At 44.8% G+C, this 22,987-nt stretch overlaps 1 long non-coding RNA gene across 1 annotated transcript in view; it reads left to right on the plus strand.

Moving 5' to 3' along the window:
- LOC141083568 (uncharacterized) overlaps positions 1-9,320 on the plus strand; it is a 55,087-nt gene extending 45,767 nt beyond the window's left edge. Inside the window, exon 3 of the long non-coding RNA XR_012230748.1 lies at positions 8,939-9,320. This is a non-coding gene — a long non-coding RNA (uncharacterized lncRNA). The remainder of the gene's footprint in view (positions 1-8,938) is intronic.
- The last annotated feature ends 13,667 nt before the right edge of the window (positions 9,321-22,987 follow it).

The following is a 22,987-nucleotide window of genomic DNA, read 5'->3' on the forward strand; positions in this document are numbered from 1 at the left end:
GATTTAAGAACTGCAGCCGCTGCTGTGATCACAGATCGGTCACACAGCAGCCAGCACATAGCGCAGCACTGGATCGCAGAAAGGTCGCACTGGTTACTAACGATTATTTTCTCTCTCTCAGGTAACACAAAGGGGTATGCAACCACTCTGCACGCCAACTCTGAGGAAAAGATGGCGTGCAGAGTTGTTATCGCTATTTTATCTTAACCCTTTTGGTGCTGATTAGGGAGTAACTATTGTTCTGGGTTAATCAGTCGAGGTGACATCACAGTCACCCAATCTATTGTGACTGCTGTCATTGATGCTGAATTGATCAGCCAGTCACAGCAATCAATGAAGTTGGCGTGGTACAGCGATGTGCATGGATGGCCTGCTGTTAGAGACAGTGTGAGCAGGTTGCCGGATGTAGTAATGGACAGGAGGCAGAGCAAGGGTTAACTTTAGTTTTACTTGAACAGGTGGGTACTCCACGCAGGGAGGAGAAGGGAGAAACAGTGGTGTAGCAGATGATATTAGCACAAAGGGTGTGCAGGGTGAGGTAACAATTGTAGTAAGTAAAGCAACTGTTCATTAAGGGTTAACTTATCAGTCCAATGGCTTCCTGACTGCATAGTCCTAGATTCAAACGGTAGTGCCAATGCAGTTAGTGCGTGATGAGTCCGGTGCCGTCCTGAAGGCGTCGATGATCCTGTTCCCGACGGTGACGGTGAGTCCTTGACGTCTTGTACAGGGTCCTGGGTCCAGGATTCATCGTGTGGAGTGAAGAACAGTCTCCAATACTACCGGAGCTTAACGTAGATTGACAGATGTTTGCGGGTGAGAAAGGGCACAATTCATGATGAGTCACCCGGTCCTTCTTAAATGGCACGTGCTGTATTTACAGGCCCGGAGCGTTTGGCACCTTCAATTACGGGGGGGAAATGGGCATACGGCACGTCTCTGGTCACAGTCTTTGTACGTGGTTGCAGGGACTCTATAGAGCGGGCCTTCACTGTCACGGTGCTCAGAGGATGGAGCACAAACTTCCTCTGCTGCACGCTGCGTGTTCCCGCCATGTATCCCCGCTCTTTTGCGCGCTCAGGCTTTTTTTAGTTTAGCCACGCCCACCACCTGCTGTCGAGTGCAAAGGTCGGTCCGGGTTTCTAAGCTGTCCTCCGGACAATGAAGGTTACTGCCCTGACAGTTCCAGACCCTGTGCAAGAGGGGTACCCCTGGTCCGGTTCTTCTTCTTACTTCTTAACAGCAGCAACCATTTTAACTCAGTCATTGCATGATGCAGCATGGTGACTGGAAAAAGAGGTGCTTCACTTTGCGGGAAAGCACCTCCGATATCGATGCATGTTGTGAAGGGGTTAAGGAAGAGAGTATTAGATGTGCCCTGGGCACTAGCTGGCACAGTGGCATAACTACAGTTCAATAGTACCCAGTGCAAAATTTGGATCTGATACCCCAACTGAAAGTTTTTCAGATGCATGAGTCCTTCTAGCGTTCTAAATTCTATAAAGATACTGTATATGTGTGTTCACTCCCCCATATAATGATGTCCCCCATCCTGGGCACCATTCTAGTACATTATTCTACATCTTGAGCCCCTTACTATAATAATGTCCCTTATCCTGGCCCTTTTTATAATGCTGTCCCCCATCCTGGCCACTTCCTATAATAACGTCCCCTATCCTGTGACCCTTCCAGGTATAATGTCCCCCATCCTTACCCCTACTTGGTATTATGTTACTCATCCTGAGCCCATTCTTATAATAATATCCCCCATCTTGGCCCCTTGCTATAATGATGTTCCCCAATCTGGCCACTTCCTATAATAACGTTCCCCATACTGGGTTCCTTCCTGGTATAACGTATTCTGGGGCCCATCCTATAATGTCTGCTATCCTGGGTCAGTTCCTGATATAAGGTCCTCCATTAAGAAATAAAGTTACCTGTTCTTCTCCAACACATTTAAAAAAAATACAAGTGAGTAGAGATGAGCGACTTTGCCTCCGGGAAGGGTCGAGTCGGGTTTCAGACCACACCACTTTACCAAAAGTCGAGTCGAACGAAATCGGCCGACTATCGGCAAAAGTCGGAGTTCCGACCGAGACCCGACCCCAATGCAAGTCAATGGGGAATAAAAGTCGGCAGTGAGTGGAGGACAGTAAACAAACCTACAGTGCCCATTTCAATGGCAACGACATCAATTCTTATTACTTAAGCTTGTCAAACTTAATTTACTTTATAATAATAGTAACGCATTGAAAACTGGGGGTTATTTGGATAAAGTTGTGGGGGGTGGTACAGCCCAGTTAGGGAGGTGGAAAAACTGGCATATGTTGAGGTGTAGGCTGGACGTTCAGCAGCTGCAAATGGTGGAATTGGAGAAGTCGGAGGAAGAGGAGGACAAAGCTAGCCATTTTGCTGGCAACCTATGTGTCATCAGGGGAAGGTGGAACAAAATCCTTTGAAACCCAGGCATGGTTCATTTTAATGAAGGTGAGATCACCTACATTTTGGGTAGACAGACGGGTCCTTTTTTCTGTCAGGATTGATCCAGCAGCATTGAAGACTCTTTCTGATAGCACACTACCAGCAGGGCAAGCGAGCTCCTGTAAGGCATATTATGCCAATTCAGGCCAGGTGTCCAGTTTACAGGCCCAGTATTCAAAGGGGAATGAACTGTGAGGTAGAACATCGATATGGGAGGAGAGGTAATTTTGAACCATAGTTGACAACTGCTGTCTTCTGTCTGTTGCAATCGATTCAGTATTACCAGTCGTGTGAGCGGCACTCGAGAAATCAGTCCACAACATGGTCATGAAACCCCTGTCTCCAATGCCACTTCAGCTGTGTGCACCACGAACACCTCTTCCACGTTGCCCAGTACGGCTCGTGGTACAACCAGCACCGCGGCTGTGTGCTGGGAATGCCTCTAACAAACGGTTTATCAGAGTTGCTTGTTTGTTCGCCAATATTAACTCTAGGCTCTCCTGTGGCATGATGTTCTGTAATTTGCCTTTATAGCGTGGATCGAGGATGCTGGCCAACCAGTAGTCGTCATTAGAGTTGAGCGATACCGTCCGATACTTCAAAGTATCGGATCGGAATGGATCGGCCGATCTTAAAAAAAAAGTATTGGTATCGCCGATTCCGATACCGGAAGTCCCATTCAAGTCTATGGGACTTCCGGTATCGGAATAAGAAAAACCCTGTTTTTGCCTTGTACAGCCTCTCTGGGGTCTGTACGGGCCTTTCGGGGGGCTGTGCCGGCCTGCCAGGGGGTCTGTGCAGGCTCCGGTGGTCTGTGCCGGCCTGCCGGGGGGCTGTGCCGGCCTGCCGGTGGTCTGTGCAGGCTCCGGTGGGCTGTGCCGGCCTGCCGGGGGGGCTGTGCCGACCTGCCGGGGGGCTGTGCAGGCTCCGGGGGGCTGTGCCGGCCTGCCGGGGGGGCTGTGCCGGCCTGCCGGTGGTCTGTGCAGGCTCCGGGGGGCTGTGCCGGCCTGCCGGTGGTCTGTGCAGGCTTCGGGGGTCTGTGCAGGCATCGTCCGATGGGACTACAAGTCCCATCGGGCGATGCCTGCTACCATAACAGTGATTGACACATTAGCCAATGATGGGACAGTAGTAGTCCCATCATCCGGCTAATGTGTTGAATGTAAAAAAAAAAAAAATTACATGCTACATACATGCTACATACATACAACATGCATACTACATGTAACATACATACTACATGCAACATGCATACTACATACATGCTACATTCATACTACATACTACATACATGCTACATTCATACTACATATATACTACATGCAACATACATACTACATATATACTACATGCATGCAACATACATACAACATATATACTACATGCATGCAAAATGCATACTACATATATACTACATGTAACATACATACTACATTTATACTACATGCATACTACATACATGCTACATACTACATGCATGCTACATACATACTACATGCATGCTACATACATACTACATATATACTACATACATACTACATGCATGCTACATACATACTACATGCATGCTACATACATACTACATGCATGCTACATACATACTACATGCATGCTACATACATACTACATGCTACATACATACTACATACATACTACATGCATGCTACATACAATACATTAATACAATACATACATAGACATACAGTACATATAACATAGAGTAACATACTTACCAATACTTGTCACATTGTTCCCTGAAGCCATTGTCTTTTACGGAATAAATATTAACATAACAAACCACAAAAATACTCACCCACGATCCGAAGCAGTCCACGAGTGTGTCCCACGACGATCTTGGGTAGAGAACTGCAGCATCAGCTGATGCTGCCGTTCTCTACGGGCTGCAGGAATCCAATGACGGAAGGTAGGTATCCTTCCGCACTGTATTCCTCCGCCACTTAAAAAAAAAAAGTCCCTAGTCTCACTTTATGCCATTGCTGTGTGGGAATTTCCCACGCAGCAATGGCATAAAGTGAGACTAGGGACTTTTTTTTTTTAAGTGGCGGAGGAATACAGTGCGGAAGGATACCTACCTTCCGTCATTGGATTCCTGCAGCCCGTAGAGAACGGCAGCATCTGCTGATGCTGCAGTTCTCTACCCAAGATCGTCGTGGGACACACTCGTGGACTGCTTCGGATCGTGGGTGAGTATTTTTGTGGTTTGTTATGTTAATATTTATTCCGTAAAAGACAATGGCTTCGGGGAACAATGTGACAAGTATTGGTAAGTATGTTACTCTATGTTATATGTACTGTATGTCTATGTACTGTATGTATTGTATGTAGCATGCATGTAGTTTGTATGTAGTATATATGTGGTATGTATGTAGCATGTAGTATATATGTAGCATGCATGTAGTATGTATGTAGTATATATGTGGTATGTATGTAGCATGTAGCATGCATGTAGCATGCATGTAGCATGCATGTAGCATGCATGTAGTATGTATGTAGCATGCATGTAGTATGTATGTAGTATGTATGTAGCATGCATGTAGTATGTATGTAGTATGTATGTGGTATGTATGTATGTAGCATGCATGTAGTATGTATGTAGTATGTATGTGGTATGTATGTAGCATGTAGTATGTATGTAGTATGTATGTAGTATGTATGTAGTATGTATGTGGTATGTATGTAGCATGTAGTATGTATGTAGCATGTAGTATGTATGTAGCATGCATGTAGTATGTATGTAGCATGCAGTATGTATGTAGCATGCATGTAGTATATATGTAGTATGTATGTAGCATGCATGTAGTATATATGTAGTATGTATGTAGCATGTAGTATGTATGTAGCATGCATGTAGTATATATGTAGTATGTATGTAGCATGCATGTAGTATATACAGTGGGGAAAAAAAGTATTTAGTCAGTCAGCAATAGTGCAAGTTCCACCACTTAAAAAGATGAGAGGCGTCTGTAATTTACATCATAGGTAGACCTCAACTATGGGAGACAAACTGAGAAAAAAAAAATCCAGAAAATCACATTGTCTGTTTTTTTTTTTTCATTTTATTTGCATATTATGGTGGAAAATAAGTATTTGGTCAGAAACAAAATTTCATCTCAATACTTTGTGATATATCCTTTGTTGGCAATGACAGAGGTCAAACGTTTTCTGTAAGTCTTCACAAGGTTGCCACACACTGTTGTTGGTTTGTTGGCCCATTCCTCCATGCAGATCTCCTCTAGAGCAGTGATGTTTTTGGCTTTTCGCTTGGCAACATGGACTTTCAACTCCCTCCAAAGGTTTTCTATAGGGTTGAGATCTGGAGACTGGCTAGGCCACTCCAGGACCTTGAAATGCTTCTTACGAAGCCACTCCTTCGTTGCCCTGGCGGTGTGCTTTGGATCATTGTCATGTTGAAAGACCCAGCCACGTTTCATCTTCAATGCCCTTGCTGATGGAAGGAGGTTTGCACTCAAAATCTCACGATACATGGCCCCATTCATTCTTTCATGTACCCGGATCAGTCGTCCTGGCCCCTTTGCAGAGAAACAGCCCCAAAGCATGATGTTTCCACCACCATGCTTTACAGTAGGTATGGTGTTTGATGGATGCAACTCAGTATTCTTTTTCCTCCAAACACGACAAGTTGTGTTTCTACCAAACAGTTCCAGTTTGGTTTCATCAGACCATAGGACATTCTCCCAAAACTCCTCTGGATCATCCAAATGCTCTCTAGCAAACTTCAGATGGGCCCAGACATGTACAGGCTTAAGCAGTGGGACACGTCTGGCACTGCAGGATCTGAGTCCATGGTGGCGTAGTGTGTTACTTATGGTAGGCCTTGTTACATTGGTCCCAGCTCTCTGCAGTTCATTCACTAGGTCCCCCCGCGTGGTTCTGGGATTTTTGCTCACCGTTCTTGTGATCATTCTGACCCCACGGGGTGGGATTTTGCGTGGAGCACCAGATCGAGGGAGATTATCAGTGGTCTTGTATGTCTTCCATTTTCTAATTATTGCTCCCACAGTTGATTTCTTCACTCCAAGCTGGTTGGCTATTGCAGATTCAGTCTTCCCAGCCTGGTGCAGGGCTACAATTTTGTTTCTGGTGTCCTTTGACAGCTCTTTGGTCTTCACCATAGTGGAGTTTGGAGTCAGACTGTTTGAGGGTGTGCACAGGTGTCTTTTTATACTGATAACAAGTTTAAACAGGTGCCATTACTACAGGTAATGAGTGGAGGAAAGAGGAGACTCTTAAAGAAGAAGTTACAGGTCTGTGAGAGCCAGAAATCTTGATTGCTTGTTTCTGACCAAATACTTATTTTCCACCATAATATGCAAATAAAATGAAAAAAAAACAGACAATGTGATTTTCTGGATTTTTTTTCTCAGTTTGTCTCCCATAGTTGAGGTCTACCTATGATGTAAATTACAGACGCCTCTCATCTTTTTAAGTGGTGGAACTTGCACTATTGCTGACTGACTAAATACTTTTTTTCCCCACTGTATGTGGTATGTATGTAGCATGTAGTATGTATGTAGCATGCATGTAGTATGTATGTAGTATGTATGTAGTATATATATTTTTTTTCTTTTAACATTTAACACATTAGCCGGATGATGGGACTACTACTGTCCCATCATTGGCTAATGTGTCAATCACTGTCATGGTAGCAGGCATCGCCAGATGGGACTTGTAGTCCCATCGGACGATGCTTGCACAGACCCCCGGACATCAGCACAGCCCCCCGGCAGGCCGGCACAGCCCCCTGGCAGGCCGGCACAGACCCCCACAGGGTGCACAGACCACCGGCAGGCCGGCACAGCCCCCCGGCAGGCCGGTACAGACCCCGGGCAGTCCACACAGCCCCCCGGCAGGCCGGCACAGCCCCCCGGCAGGCCAGCAGAGACCCCCGGAAGGCCCGAAATGACGGCGCATCATGATGCGCACACACCGCGCATCATGATGACGTCATTTCGGCTGTCAATCAACTTTGAACTTCCGATTCTGATGCCGACTTCCGATATTGAAAAAATATCGGAAGTCGGTATCGGAATTCCGATACAGCAAGTATCGGCCGATACCCGATACTTGCGGTATCGGAATGCTCAACACTAGTCGTCATCCTTCATAATTTTGGCAATGCGGGGGTCCCTTTTTAGGATCTGCAAGAGATAATCACACATGTGGGCCAATGTTCCAGGTGTCAATGATGCACTGCCAGTGGTGGGTGGAGGAGCACTTTCTGCCAAATCCACATCCCTCCAGTCATGCACAAACCCTGTACCTGACCTTGGCAAGCCAACATTTTCTCTTGCCCCCTGAGAAGCATCCTCCTCCTCAAAGTAATCATCCCCCTCATCCTTCTCCTCTTCCTGTTCTTCCTCCACCTCGTCCAGGACAGTTCCCTGAGCGACAATGCCTGACTGTCATCAAGGCTTCCCTCCTCCTCAGGCAGACGAGTGATTCTTAATGTGCGTCAAAGTTTGCATGAGCTGACTCATAAGTGGGATGCTCATGCTTATGATGGCGTCGTCTGTGCTTACCAGCCGTGTGTATTCGTCAAAACACTGAAGGACTTTGCAGAGGTCTTTCAGCTTTGACCACTGTACACCCGACAACTCGATGTCTGCCCTCAAACTGCCTGCCCGTGTATCCTCCCACAAATGCATTACAGCCTGCCTCTGTTCGCACAGCCTCTCAACCATGTGCATGATGGAGTTCCACCTTGTTGCAACGTCTATGATTAGGCGGTGCTTGGGTGTTATGATTGAGTCACCGTAGGAGGCAGACACAAAAATAGAAGCTACGTCCAGAAAACCAGAGAAGTTGGCAACTATCAGATTGCAGACCCCTGAACCTATCAACACAACTAGCAGTAGCCGTGGGGGGTTCCTACGATGCCCTAGACCCCTTGATCACAGCCGGAGAGCTAAATAGCCTAAAGACAGAAAAGGAAATCTAAACTGCCCCAGAGCAGACCCCAAAGTAAAAGGCAGTCCCCAACATATAATGACGGTGAAGCAAGATGAAAAAACACTCACACAGATAGAAAGATAGCTTGGGCCCCATCATTTGCTCAGCCTAACTAAACAGAACAGGAAAGGAAGGTTGCTGTCTGCAATCTGCCAAAACCCTATCAAATTGCAAAGGAGAAAGTTTATGGATTAAACGTGCGCTGCTTGACAGATCACTCCTTCCAGATTATGTTAATTGTACTTTTATTTTCCAACGCGTTTCGAAGTTTACACTTCTTCCTCAGGGGATGACATGTACAGACAGGCAAGGCTATCACCGGTTTTATACATAGACAATTCAAAATTTGGCGCCAAAGGTCACATGTTACAGAGAAAAAAATGTCAAAGTTCATCAGCATGTGAATGTAAAAAATGTATAAAAATGTATTGCTTAAAAGACAATTAATTCTTTTTATTCTTTTCAGACAATTTAAAAACAGAAAAAACATGAATTCCAAGAAAAAAGAAAAAAAGAAAAAAATGGAAAAAAGGACCTGTATCGAACCGAAAAAAGAGGGGGGAGGTAGAGCAGGAAACCAGAGCCCAAACCACCACACCAAACGAGCAGGCTGTAAGAAAAAAAGAAAGAAAAAGAAGAAAACAAAAAAGGCACGAAGGCTTCCTTATACAGAGATTCAAATAAAAAACTATTTATAAAACTTTTTATAAATATATATACTTTTGGTAAAATATGAAACGTTATAAAATGTGTTGAATAAAAATGTATAAAAATTGATGTAAAAATAATTGAGAATATGTCATCGATACTTGGGAACGAAATAAAATATATGAACATGTGAAAAAATATATATATATGTGCATATATGAAACATATGAAAATATAGATCTAAAAATGCAGGTAGTATATATTAAAAATATATATATATATATACACACATGCTTGGAAAATGTACATGATAAAAGGGTAAGACAAAAAGGCACTCCCCAGGGATGGAGGAGCCTGATCAGAAAGCAAAAACGATCGGTGGCTCTCAAGGGAAGAAAGCTTGTCCCGAAGGAAAAAAGGAGCGTCCAAGACACACAAGGACTGGATAACATCCAAAGAGCAAGGAAGAGTACGGTGGAACCACACGTGTCCACATCGTGAGACAAGAATAAGATCAAAGAGGTGTAGGGAAATCCACATATCAGCATAACAAATAAAGTTTTTAGAGTAATGGACATTGCAACAATTAGAATACATGAGAAACGGAGGTATATAAAACAAAACATGCAACGACCAGAATTAATAGATCGCATCAGTGAAAACACAATAGGAATTAATAATTAATAGAAACTCATCTTATTAGAAGGGATAAAAGTCCACAAAAATTATTATAAACGAAAAATGCGACCTTAATATGTTTTTACAGAAAAACTTCCGTTATTTCGTTAAGACCATTTGGTCTTAGGGTATTTAACCTGTAAATCCAGAAGACTTCCTTCCTATTCAATAACTCTATTCTATCAGGGGTATTATCCGGTATATGTTCAATAGGGCTGATTTTTAGACCATTTCTAGAACATAATTGAAATCCAAATGGTCTAAAAATCAATGGAATTCATGTTTTTTCTGCTTTTAAATTGTCTGAAAAGAATAAAAAGAATTAATTGTCTTTTAAGCAATACATTTTTATACATTTTTTACATTCACATGCTGATGAACTTTGACATTTTTTTCTCTGTAACATGTGACCTTTGGCGCCAAATTTTGAATTGTCTATGTATAAAACCGGTGATAGCCTTGCCTGTCTGTACATGTCATCCCCTGAGGAAGAAGTGTAAACTTCGAAACGCGTTAGGAAATAAAAGTACAATTAACATAATCTGGAAGGAGTGATCTGTCAATCAGCGCACGTTTAATCCATAAACTTTCTCCTTTGCAATCTGATGATTTGTGGTCACGGAGTGGCCCTTTGGATGTGCAGCAGCCTGACTTTCCGTTCCTACATGTCTGAAACTCTCCTGCATAAGGTGAGTACAATGATTTGATTTCACATCAATCTCTACTCGGGTAAGACCCTATTGCGCTTTTTTCTTTCAGCTGTCTGACTAATCTAAAACCCTATCAAAGACAAAAGCCAACAAGCTGATATGGAAAAAGACCCTGAAGCAGCTAGGCTTCAAAAACTAAATCAGCACTCAGGTATTTTCAGAAGACAGAGCTAAAGGAATTCAGCACACCCCAGCAGGGAATGGCAGAAATCCAGAAAAACAAAGCAAAACAAAGTCAAAGCACAAATGCAAAAAGCCGAGCAGAAAACTTAGTTTTAGAAGAGCAGGAATTCAGACTGGTCTCCAAGGATCCCACAGAGAAATCACCCGCAGGGCAGAAGGGCGTCGGCAGCCTTATATCCAGTCAGTAACTCCACTCAGCCAGTCATCATAATCAGGCTCAGGTGTTTGATAATCAGGCTCATTACCTTTCTTTACCAGAAGAGGGAGTTCCTCGGGCCTCAGTAGTGAAGGGGAAAATGAACTCACAACAGTACCTCCCCCTTGAGGAGGGGTCACCGAACCCTCAACCACACCACCAGGGCGATCAGGGTGAGCCCGATGAAAGGCACGCACCAATCTTTTGGCATGAATATCAGAGGCAGAGACCCAGGAATTATCCTCCTGACCATAACCCTTCCACTTAACCAAATACTGGAGTCTCCGTCTAGCCAGACGGGAATCCAGTACTTTCTCTACCTCATATTCCATGTTACCTTCCACCAATACAGGGTCTGGAGGTGCCACCCCCGGAACAACAGGTTCAACAAACCTCTTCAACAAAGATTTATGGAACACATTATGGATTTTAAATGTGATAGGAAGAGCCAAACGAAAAGAGACCGGATTAATAATCTCCAAAATCTTGTAAGGTCCAATAAATATAGGCTTAAACTTAGAAGCCACCTTCATAGCAATATTTTTAGATGATAACCACACCATATCACCAACCTTAAACTGGGGACCAATGGTCCTATGTCGGTTGGAAAACCGCTGGGCCTTTTCCTGGGAGAGAGATAACTTATCCACCACTTGGTCCCAGATCTGGTGCATTCTCTCCACCACAGTGTCAACACCTGGGCAGGCAGAGGGCTCCACCTGCCCTGAAGAAAATCGAGGATGAAACCCAAAGTTACAAAAAAAAGGTGACATCAAAGTGGCAGAACTAGCTCTATTATTTAAAGCAAATTCGGCCAAGGGCAAAAATGAAACCCAATCATCCTGATCAGCAGAAATAAAACATCTCAAATATGACTCCAAGGTCTGGTTTGTTCTCTCTGTCTGCCCATTGGTCTGAGGGTGAAAAGCAGAGGAGAAGGACAACTGAATTCCCAGCTTGGAACAGAAAGTTCTCCAAAATCTAGACACAAACTGGACTCCTCTGTCAGATACAATGTTCTCAGGAATCCCATGCAAGCGAACCACCTGTTGTAAAAACAGGGGCACCAACTCAGAGGAAGACGGCAACTTAGGGAGTGGTACAAGATGAACCATCTTAGAGAACCTATCACAAATCACCCAAATAACAGTCATCCTTTGAGAGACAGGCATATCAGAGATGAAATCCATTGAAATATGGGTCCATGGCCTCTTGGGGAGAGCAGAGGCATCAACGACCCACTAGAGCGAGAACACGATTTAGACCGGGAGCACGTCCCACAGGACTGCACAAAATTCCTGACATCACGAGACAAGGAGGGCCACCAAAAAGACCGACTCACCAGATCTCTAGTACCAAAAATACCTGGATGACCAGCCAAAGCAGAGCAATGAACTTCAGACATCACTCTCTTCTTCCACTGGTCAGGAACATACAACTTTCCACTGGGACAACGCTCAGGTTTGTCCTCCTGGAACTCTTCCAGAGCACGTCTCAAATCGGGCGAGATGGCAGAAAGAACTATCCCTTCGCCTAAGATGGTAGCAGGCTTGGTCACCACAGGAGAATCAGCAAAGAAGCTCCTAGAGAGGGCGTCTGCCTTGACATTCTTAGTTCCAGGAAGAAAAAAAACCACAAAATCAAAACGTGTAAAAAACAAGGCCCACCTGGCCTGTCTAGGGTTCAAGCGCTTAGCCGACTCTAGGTAAATCAAATTCTTGTGGTCAGTGAGGACCACGACTTGATGCTTAGCTCCCTCCAACCAATGTCTCCACTCCTCAAATGCCCATTTCATGGCCAACAGTTCCCGATTCCCCACATCATAGTTACGTTCAGATGGAGAGAACTTTCGGGAAAAGAAAGCACATGGATTCATTTTAGATGTTACAGGATCCTTTTGGGACAAAACAGCTCCTGCACCAATCTCAGAAGCAGCCACCTCTACCTGGAACGGAAGTGAGACATCAGGTTGCCGCAAAACCGGGGCGGAGGTGAATCTTCGCTTCAGCTCCTGAAAGGAAGAAACAGCCTCCGGAGACCAATTTAACACATCAGCAGCCTTCTTAGTCAAATCAATCAATGGCTTGGCAATACTAGAAAATTTTGCTATAAATTTCCGATAAAAATTAGCAAAACCCAAAAACTTCTGGAGGGCCTTCAAAGAAGTGGGCTGAACCCAATCGTAAATGGCCTGTAACTTGGCCGGGTCCATTTCAATAGTTGACGGGGATAAAATAAATCCCAAAAAAGAAATCCTCTGTACTCCAAAAAGGCATTTAGATCCTTTGACATACAGGGAATTCTCCCTCAAGATCCGGAACACAGTCCGAATATGTTCCACATGAGAATCCCAATCCTTGGAGAAGATCAAAATATCATCCAGATAGATAATCAAAAATTTATCGACAAAATCTCGGAAAATATCGTTCATGAAGCACTGGAAGACAGAAGGGGCATTAGTGAGCCCAAAAGGCATCACCAGGTACTCAAAATGTCCCTCCGGAAAATTAAACGCCGTATTCCATTCATCCCAATGCTTGATGCGAATAAGATTATACGCCCCCCTGAGGTCAAGCTTGGTAAACCAGCAAGCACCTTTAACTCTGGAGAATAGATCAGAAATCAGGGGTAACGGATACTGATATTTAACAGTAATTTTGTTGAGGGCACGATAATCAATACAAGGTCTTAATGATCCATCCTTTTTGGCTACAAAAAAAAACCCGGCACCTAAGGGTGACGAGGATGGTCTAATATGACCCTTCTCCAACGCCTCCTTAATATAGGATCGCATAGCCTCGTGCTCGGGTACAGATAAATTGAAGAGCCGACCCTTGGGAAATTTACACCCCGGGCTCAGTTCAATTGCACAGTCATAACTCCTATGAGGAGACAGAGACGCAGACTCATTCTCACTAAATACATCATAAAAGTCCGCCAAATAATCAGGAACATCATGTGACTGAGGAGAGGTGGAAAACACCGGAGCCTCACTAAAGGCACACCGACAACCCCAACTCACCACAGACACAGATTTCCAATCCAAAACTGGATTATGAATTTGTAACCAGGGAAACCCCAGAACAATAGTATCATGCAGATTATGCAACACCCAAAATCTGCAATTTTCTTGATGGTCTGGGGCGACCCGCATTACCACCTGGGTCCAAAGCTGAGGTTTATTTTTAGCCAAAGGAATAGCATCAATCCCCCTCAAAGGGATAGGCGTCTGCAGAGGTGTCATCGGAAATCCACAACGTTTAGCAAAATCCAAGTCCATTAGGTTTAGTGCTGCTCCCGAATCCACAAAAGCCTTGGCGGAAAATGTGGACAGGAAGCAGATCAGAGTAATAGCCAGAAGAAACTTAGGTTGAACACCACCAACAGAAAATGTGTGTGCAAAGCGTTTCTCTCGTTTAGGACAGACAGAAATAATATGCGAGGCATCTCCACAGAAAAAACACAACTTATTACGCCTTCTGAACTCCTGACGCTGCTCTCTGGAAAAAACTCTATCACATTGCATAGGTTCAGACATTTGTTCAACATGTGGCAACACCTCTCGTGCAGCTTTGCGTTCGCGCAAACGCCGATCAACATGAATGGCTAATGACATAGAATCGTCAAGACCAGAGGGAACAGTAAATCCCACCATAGTATCTTTTACGGCTTCTGACAACCCCTTCCAAAAGAGAGCAGCCAAGGCATTATCATTCCAGGTAGTAAGTACTGCCCACTTTCGGAATTTTTGACAGTACAATTCTGCAGAATCACGACCCTAGTTCAATGCCAGCAGGGTCTTTTCAGCCTGATCAATGGCATTAGGTTCATCATACAACAACCCCAAGGCCTGAAAAAATGCATTCACATTAGTCAGAATAGGATCATCTGGTTTCAAAGAAAACGCCCAATCCTGGGGATCGCCACGCAGCAAAGAGATGACAATTTTAACCTGCTGCGCGGAGCTCCCTGACGAGTTAGGCTTCAAGGCAAAAAATAATTTACAATTATTTTTGAAATTCAAAAATTTAGACCGATCCCCAAAAAATACATCAGGTGTAGGAATCTTTGGTTCAGCAGCATGTGAATGAGCAAGGTAGGCGGAAATTCCCCGCACTTCCGCAGCGAGCTGCTCCACATGATCGGACAATTGCTTTATCTCCATTGAGAGAAAAAAAAATTCCCCCTACGGCCTCAGAGATATGGAGGAAAAAATATACACACTTTTTTTTTAAACACAATTCTTTCCTGCTATTGAGTACCCTAGGATCTGCGGTATGGCGGGTGATTCTGTTATGACTGAGTCACCGTAGGAGGCAGACACAAAAATAGAAGCTACATCCAGAAAACCAGAGAAGTTGGCAACTATCAGACTGCAGACCCCTGAACCTATCAACACAACGAGCAGTAGCCGTGGGGGTTCCTACGATGCCCTAGACCCCTCGATCACAGCCGGAGAGCTAAATAGCCTAAAGACAGAAAAGGAAATCTAAACTGCCCCAGAGCAGACCCCAAAGTAAAAGGCAGCCCCCAACATATAATGACGGTGAAGCAAGATGAAAAAACACTCACACAGATAGAAAGATAGGCTGAGCAAACGATGGGGCCCAAGCTAACTAAACAGAACAGGAAAGGAAGGTTGCTGTCTGCAATCTGCCAAAACCCTATCAAAGACATAAGCCAACAAGCTGATATGGAAAAAGACCCTGAAGCAGCTAGGCTTCAAAAACTAAATCAGCACTCAGGTATTTTCCCCCAAGGATCGGTTCTAGGTCCCCTCCTCTTCTCCTTGTACACTGCCCCTATTGGTCAAACAATCAGTAGATTTGGTTTCCAGTACCATCTCTATGCTGATGACACCCAATTATACGCTTCTTCTCCTGACATCACGCCAGCCTTTCTAGAAAACACCGGCGATTGTCTAAACGCTGTGTCTAATATCATGTCCTTACTATATCTGAAACTGAACCTGTCAAAGACTGAACTCCTGGTGTTTCCTCCCTCTACTAATGTACCTATACCCGACATTGCCATTTCTGTGTGTGGTTCCACTATTACTCCCCAGCAACAGGCCCGCTGTCTTGGGGTCATACTTGATTCCGAGCTTTCCTTTGCCCCCCACATTCGATCACTGGCTCGCTCTTGTCATCTGCACCTCAAAAACATTTCTAGAATTTGAACTTTTCTTACCTTTGACTCTGCAAAAACTCTTACTGTTTCTCTTATTCATTCTCGTCTTGACTATTGTAACTCTCTTCTAATCGGTCTCCCTCTTACCAAACTCTCCCCCCTCCAATCTGTCTTGAATGCTGCAGCCAGGATCATATTCCTCACCAATCGTTACACTGATGCCTCTGCCTTGTGCCAGTCATTACACTGGCTACCCATCCACTCCAGAATTCAGTATAAACTTATTACCCTCACTCACAAAGCCCTCCATGGCTCAGCACCACCCTACATCTCCTCCCTTGTTTCAGTATACCACCCTACCCGCGCCCTCCGTTCTGCTGATGACCTGAGATTAGCATCCTCAATAGTCAGAACCTCCCACTCCCGTCTCCAAGACTTTACACGTGCCGCACCAATTCTTTGGAATGCACTTCCCAGGTCAATACGATTAGTCCCCAATCCCCACAATTTTAAGCGTGTCCTGAAAACGCATTTATTCAGACTGGCCTACCACCCCAACACATTAACCTAATCTATCCCTGTGTGGCAGAGCCAAAAGTTTTACCATAACCAGGTTCCCCGCATCATGTTCCCACATGCTTTATGCCTCCATTAGCCCTCTGTGTCTGTACTGTTACACACTTAACATTATGACTGGTCCATACAATTCAGGGTAACTGTTACCACCCACCTTTCGTGTCTCCCTCTTTCCTCATAGACTGTAAGCTTGCGAGCAGGGCCCTCTTTCCTCTTGGTATGTGTTATAATCTACTGTATGTGATTATTGTTATGCTGTAATGTCTATTGTCTGTACAAATCCCCTCTGAAATGTAAAGTGCTGCGGAATATGTCGGCACTATAAAAATAAAATTTATTATTATTTATTATTATTATTTTCAGAAGACAGAGCTAAAGGAATTCAGCACACCCCAGCAGGGAATGGCAGAAATCCAGAAAAACAAAGCAAAACAAAGTCAAAGCACAAATGCAAAAAGCCGAGCAGAAAACTTAGCTTTAGAAGAGCAGGAATTCAGACTGGTCTCCAAGGATCCCACAGAGAAATCACCCGTAGGGCAGAAGGGCGTCGGCAGCCTTATATCCAGTCAGTAACTCCACTCAGCCAGTCATCATAATCAGGCTCAGGTGTTTGATAATCAGGCTCACTACCTTTCTTTACCAGAAGAGGGAGTTCCTCGGACCTCAGTAGTGAAGGGGAAAATGAACTCACAACGCTTGGGGAGATGGAGTGATCGCTGCAGCCTCTGCATACGACTGGAGTCTACGGGCGAGCGACGGATGTGCGAGCACAGTCTTCACACCTTATGGAGCAGGGCTGGTATCTCCGGATAATTATTTATGAAGCACTACACCTCCAGGTTCAAGGTGTGAGCCAGGCAAGGTATGTGCCTGAGTTTTGCCAGGGCTATGGCTGCCACAAAATTACGTCCATTTTCACTGACTACCTTGCCTGGCTCAAGATATAGCCATGACTCAGTTTCTCGCTGCAAGTAGTCGGCCAGTACCTCCGCGGTGTGTCTGTTGTCGCCCAAAGACATCATCTTTAAAACAGCCTGCTGATGCTTACTACTAGCTGTTTGACAGTGGGACACCTCGTGTGCAACACTGGCAGCTGCGGATGGTGTGCTCGTGCGACTGCGCTCTGTCAACGAGCTTTTGCTTCTGAAGGAGGAGGAGGCGAAGGGTCGATCGCCTACAGCCAACTGTTGCCTATACCGTGGGCTAGGCAGCACTGTCCCACTGCCGCTGACCCCTGTGGACCCTGCATCCACCACATTCACCCAGTGTGCAGTGATGGACACGTAATGGCCCTGGCCATGCCTACTGGCCCATGCATCTGTTGTGAGGTGCACCTTTCCACTCACTGATTGTTTGAGTACACGGACAATGCGGTCTTTCACATGCAGGTGGAGGGCAGGGATGGCTTTTCTAGAAAAGAAGTGCGGACTGGGTAGGTCATAGCTTGGGACATGTAGGCCATGAGCTCTCGGAACGCTGCGCTTTCAACCAAACGGAAGGGCATCATCTATAATGAGATCAGTTTGGCAATGTAGGCGTTCAAAGCCAGTATACGCGGATGAGAGGATGAGTACTTTCTTGTACTACTCAGAGTCTCTGATAGGGTGAGCTGGACTTGACAGCTGCATATGGTGGAACTAGCGGTGCACATGGCGGACTGAGAGGGGGTTGGTGATGGTGATGGTGGTGGTGGTGGTGATGGCCTAGATGCAGTCTTTCGTTGGAAAAACATTGTGATTCCCTGACTGCTTTGGCCTTGTGACGACACCTCAACATTTCTTGCTGGTGGTGTGCTAACCTGTGGGCTTACAGTGGGGGAAGAGATGGAGCGTTGCTGGCTACCTTTAGTCGGAGCAGGTGCACGTGTGCTACCTGAGGTTTTGTAGTCCGTCCACGCTTGCAAGTGCATGGTGTTTACATGTCTAAGCATGCAACTGGTATTCAAATTTCGGAGATTTTTCCCTCGGCTAAAGGTCCTTCCGCACTTCTTACAGACAACCTTTGCCTCATCAATAGAATTTTGGTCAAAAAAGTGCCACACTGCACTCTTCCTACTATGGGAAAAATTTTCAGGGCTTGCACGCTGTGCTAATTTGACCATCTGGCCAAGCTGTCCTGCAACTCTTTTTGTTTTTTTAACATGGTTTTGGACTGCTACGGGCCTGCCAGATATCCGCTGCTGTGATGTCGATGCCTGCTGCGGATCCTCCTCCTCTTCTGAGCTATTGCCAGCGGCACCCTCTTCCCCAAATGGTTGCCAATCCTGGTCAACAAATGGGTCATCCATCACCTCCTCTTCAATTTCATCTCCACCTTCATCTGTGTCACTGTGTAAGGTGGTATAGTATGGGGGAAGGGGCACCTGAGTTTCATCAGGGTCAGAATCTGGCTCTGTACACTGCGAGGGCAATGCAGTGCTCTGGGTGAATGTACCAGCAGAATCATCTAGCAGTGGCTGTGCATCAGTGGACTCCATGTCATATTCATCTTGGACTGGGGAATTCAGGATTTCACTTGATAACTTAGGCATGGTATGTGAAAAGAGCTCCAGGGAGTAATCTGAAGTGTGGTCTTCCACATCCTTCACTTTTGGTGGGGGTGAGGACACAAGGAAAGGTGTTGTTCCTGACCAGGAGCCTGAACTGACAACTCAGTGCTTGCAGTTTTTGAAACTTCAGAAGAGGAGGCGATAGAGCTGGAGGCTGTTTCGGCAATGTAAGCCAAAACCTGTTCTTGATGCTCTGGCTTTAAAAGCTGCTTACCTACTCCCAGAAAAGGGAGCCTTCCAGGCCTTCTGGAGCCAGACGATGACGCAGGCTCAACAGCAGATATAAGGTACTGTATGAGGAGCGTACAGCTGTATATGTTGTAAGGGAAAATTTTAATCTCCGTATTTATTTCCGGAGTCACACACAGAGGCTCTCTCAGTATGGATTTCACCATAATACAAACAGCAGATATACGGTACTGCATCAGAAGCATACAGCTGTATACGGTGTAGGGAAAAATTTAAATCTCCGTATATATTTCCAGAGTCACACACAGACGCTCACTCAGTATGTATTTGACCGTAATACAAACCGCAGATATACAGTACTGTATGAGGAGCGTACAGCTGTATACGGTGAGGGGAAAATTTAAATCTCCGTATTTATTTCCGGAGTCACACACAGATAGTCAGCATGTATTTGTCAGTGATACCAGCCGGTACACGGTAGTGTGTGAGGAGCGTATGTGGGAAAAAATGAATGGTCAGTAACTGTGCAGAAAAAAAGAATAAAAGTATTAGTGCTGTGCAAAAAGCAGTCTGCACAGCAGTGTACACACAGCAATACAGCTATCAGGCAGCCTAATAACCAGCGCTGCTGCATACAAGAAAATCCTCCCCAGTCACTGCACACTAATTGTACAGCACAATTGCTATCAGCACAAGCACATAAGAACTTTTATATCTTTACAGGCTTAACTCTCTCCCTACTGATAAACAGCAACCTTTCCCTACTGTTAAGATCGGCAGAAGTAAAATGGAGGTCGGCGGTCAGGGCTTTTATGGACACTATGACGCCCCCAAAGCAAGCCAATCACTGCAATGCCCTTCTCTACGATGGTGATGGACGCTGCACATATCATCTCGATGCCCACAGTGTACGTCCTTGGCTGAAAAAAATCTTAATATAAACTTGGCACACACACGTGGAATCCAATGCAAATGGTGGTTTAATAAGGTACAGTACATACAGTGACGTTTCGGTCTATATGACCTTCATCAATGTACTAAAAATAAAGCATGGATATAAGTATCAAATAAATCAAGTATATACAAAAGTTGTACAACACATGTTCGAAACATTTGTGGTATTTGAATGCAGAGTTGGTGGGATTATCGTTTTTTGATTCCACCATTACAGACAATGAAAAGATGTTAATGGCTAATAAATTGCTCAGTAGCACAGATGAACCATCAGAGCACGCTAACCTACATGAGTTGATAATTTTACATAGTTATCTAATCTATTCTAGAGCTTTTGTTAAAGTAGTTTTTGAAACGTCAGAATATAATGCTCGGCATTTGCTTACAACTTGCAGGACATATTGCTTTTGTTCTTCATCTTTTGTCAGAAGGTCGTTAAAGTCGGTTACTTCCTACCTCTTAATTTTTCTTTCCTAACTTTTGGATTTACAACCCTAGCGTGCTCTGATGGTTCATCTGTGCTACTGAGCAATTTATTAGCCATTAACAACTTTTCATTGTCTGTAATGGTGGGATCAAAAAATGATAATCCCACCAACTCTGCATTCAAATACCACAAATGGTTCGAAAATTTGGTCAGGGCTATTTCTGCAATGTTGTTGTCACATTCTTTATAGTCTAACAGACTATGCAAAATACCTAAATCTTAAAATACCTCAATTTGGATTTTTTCAAACTTTGAGCGACGAGCGGCACGGGTTAACGTCGTTTGATCGAGCTCAAATTTTGGCTATCTCAATATCTGGAAAGGGGAATCGTTTTGTGGGGTCCAGACGGACAAAATTCCGACATCGATTTTTTGCGGTCACCCTAGTGGACATCATATTCTCTGTTTAACCCCTCCGGTGCCAATGTGTTAAGTTCGTGGATCCAATATGCCTCTCTCCTTTTTAGGAGATTAATACGATTGCCCCCGCTACGTGGAAGTTGGACTTGCTCGATGACTTGATATTTTAATTGAGCAATCGAATGGCCTGTAGTGACCAAATGGAAAGGGATCGGCAGAAGTAAATTTTTACACCTGACGGTGGACTTGTGTTTCGAAATTCGATCCCGTATAGGTTGTGTAGTCTCTCCCACGTATAGTAAACCACATGAGCATTTAACTAGATACACGACAAAAGATGTGTTGCATGTGTAGTATTCTTTTATGTTATATTGCTTGCCTGTGTGGGGATGGTGAAAAGAGCTACCCTTCCGGACATTATTACATTGTGTACACTGTAGGCAGGGGAAGGTACTGTATTTGGGGTTCATGAGAAAACGTTGTTGATTAGACGGGCGAGAAGGACCCACATCTGCTCTGTTCAGAAGATCCCATAGATTACGTGGTCTCCTGAAACAGGGGAGGAATGGTTCGCTGAATTCCCTAATATTAGGATGAGCTGTCCTGAGGATATGCCAGTGTCGGCGTATGCTGGTATGGAGTCGATTAGCAAAGGGATGGAAATCGTGGACAAAAGGGATGCGATTGCCCATTTTTGGTCGTGGGGGAGTAGACAGATCCATGGTGTTCAATACGTTTGGGTAGAGTTGAGCGAAATGGGTCGAAAAATTTCAAAAGTCGCCGACTTTTGGCAAAGTCGAGTTTCATGAAACGAAACCCGACCCTAGGATGACGTCAGCCACGAGGTCGGCGACTTAAGCGCCAAAGTCGCGTTTCAAAAGTTTGTTTTGCGCTCTTTTTCAGCCAATCAGGATCCTCAGACACTGTGGGCAACGTGATGACATAGGCAGGGGTCACCACCATCTTTCAGAAGGGCATGCAAGTGATTGGCTTGCTTTGGTGGGCGTCACAGGGGGTATAAAAGGGTGTGCACGCCGACCGCCATGTTACTCATGCTGATCTCAGAATAGGGAGAGCTGCTGCTGCTGATGATTTTGTAGGGAGAGCATTAGGCAGGGAAGAAGACACCAAAAACTGCTTGTGCTGCTAGCGATTTTGCCTGTACAACACACCAGTCACTGTGTGTGCAGTGCAAGCGGAGGCTATATTTTGCTGGATCAGCGGTGTTGGTTGTTAGGCTGCCTTCTAAGGCTTCCTGACAGCTGCATTGCTGTTTCCCCACTGCTCTGCAAACTGCTTTTTTAAAAGCAATCCCAATTTTTTTTTTGTCCTGGTGAGGTACTGAGCGTGCATTTTGTCACACCATACAGCGGTGCACACTCCTCACACAGTACCGTGTAACGGCTGTTATCACAGCCACAGTGAAGCTACCTGTGTGTCACTCTGTAAGAATAAGTCGAGGACATGTTCCGTTCTTACAGACCTGCACCTTCTAGTTTTGTCTAGCTTTCAAACAGTTAAATATATTTGCTGTTTGATCACATTCAAAACTATAGAGAGACAGCATGTGTCAGTCCGTATACTTAAAAAACACGGAGCTTGACAATTTTACGTACACCGGACAGCCGTGTACGTGCACGCTCCTCTCTCAGTACCGTGTAACGGCTGTTATCACGGCCACAGTGAAGCCATCTGTGTGTCGCTCTGTAAGGATAAGTCAAGGACATGTTCCGTTCTTACAGACCTGCACCTTCTAGTTTTGTCTAGTTTTCAAACAGTTAAATATATTTGCTGTTTGATCACATTCAAAACTATAGAGAGACAGCGTGTGTCAGTCTGTATACTTAAAAAACACG

This window comes from Dendrobates tinctorius, unplaced genomic scaffold (assembly GCF_039654945.1).
Source record: "Dendrobates tinctorius isolate UK_male_01 unplaced genomic scaffold, ASM3965494v1 ptg000020l, whole genome shotgun sequence".
Classification (NCBI taxonomy): Eukaryota; Metazoa; Chordata; class Amphibia; order Anura; family Dendrobatidae; genus Dendrobates; species Dendrobates tinctorius.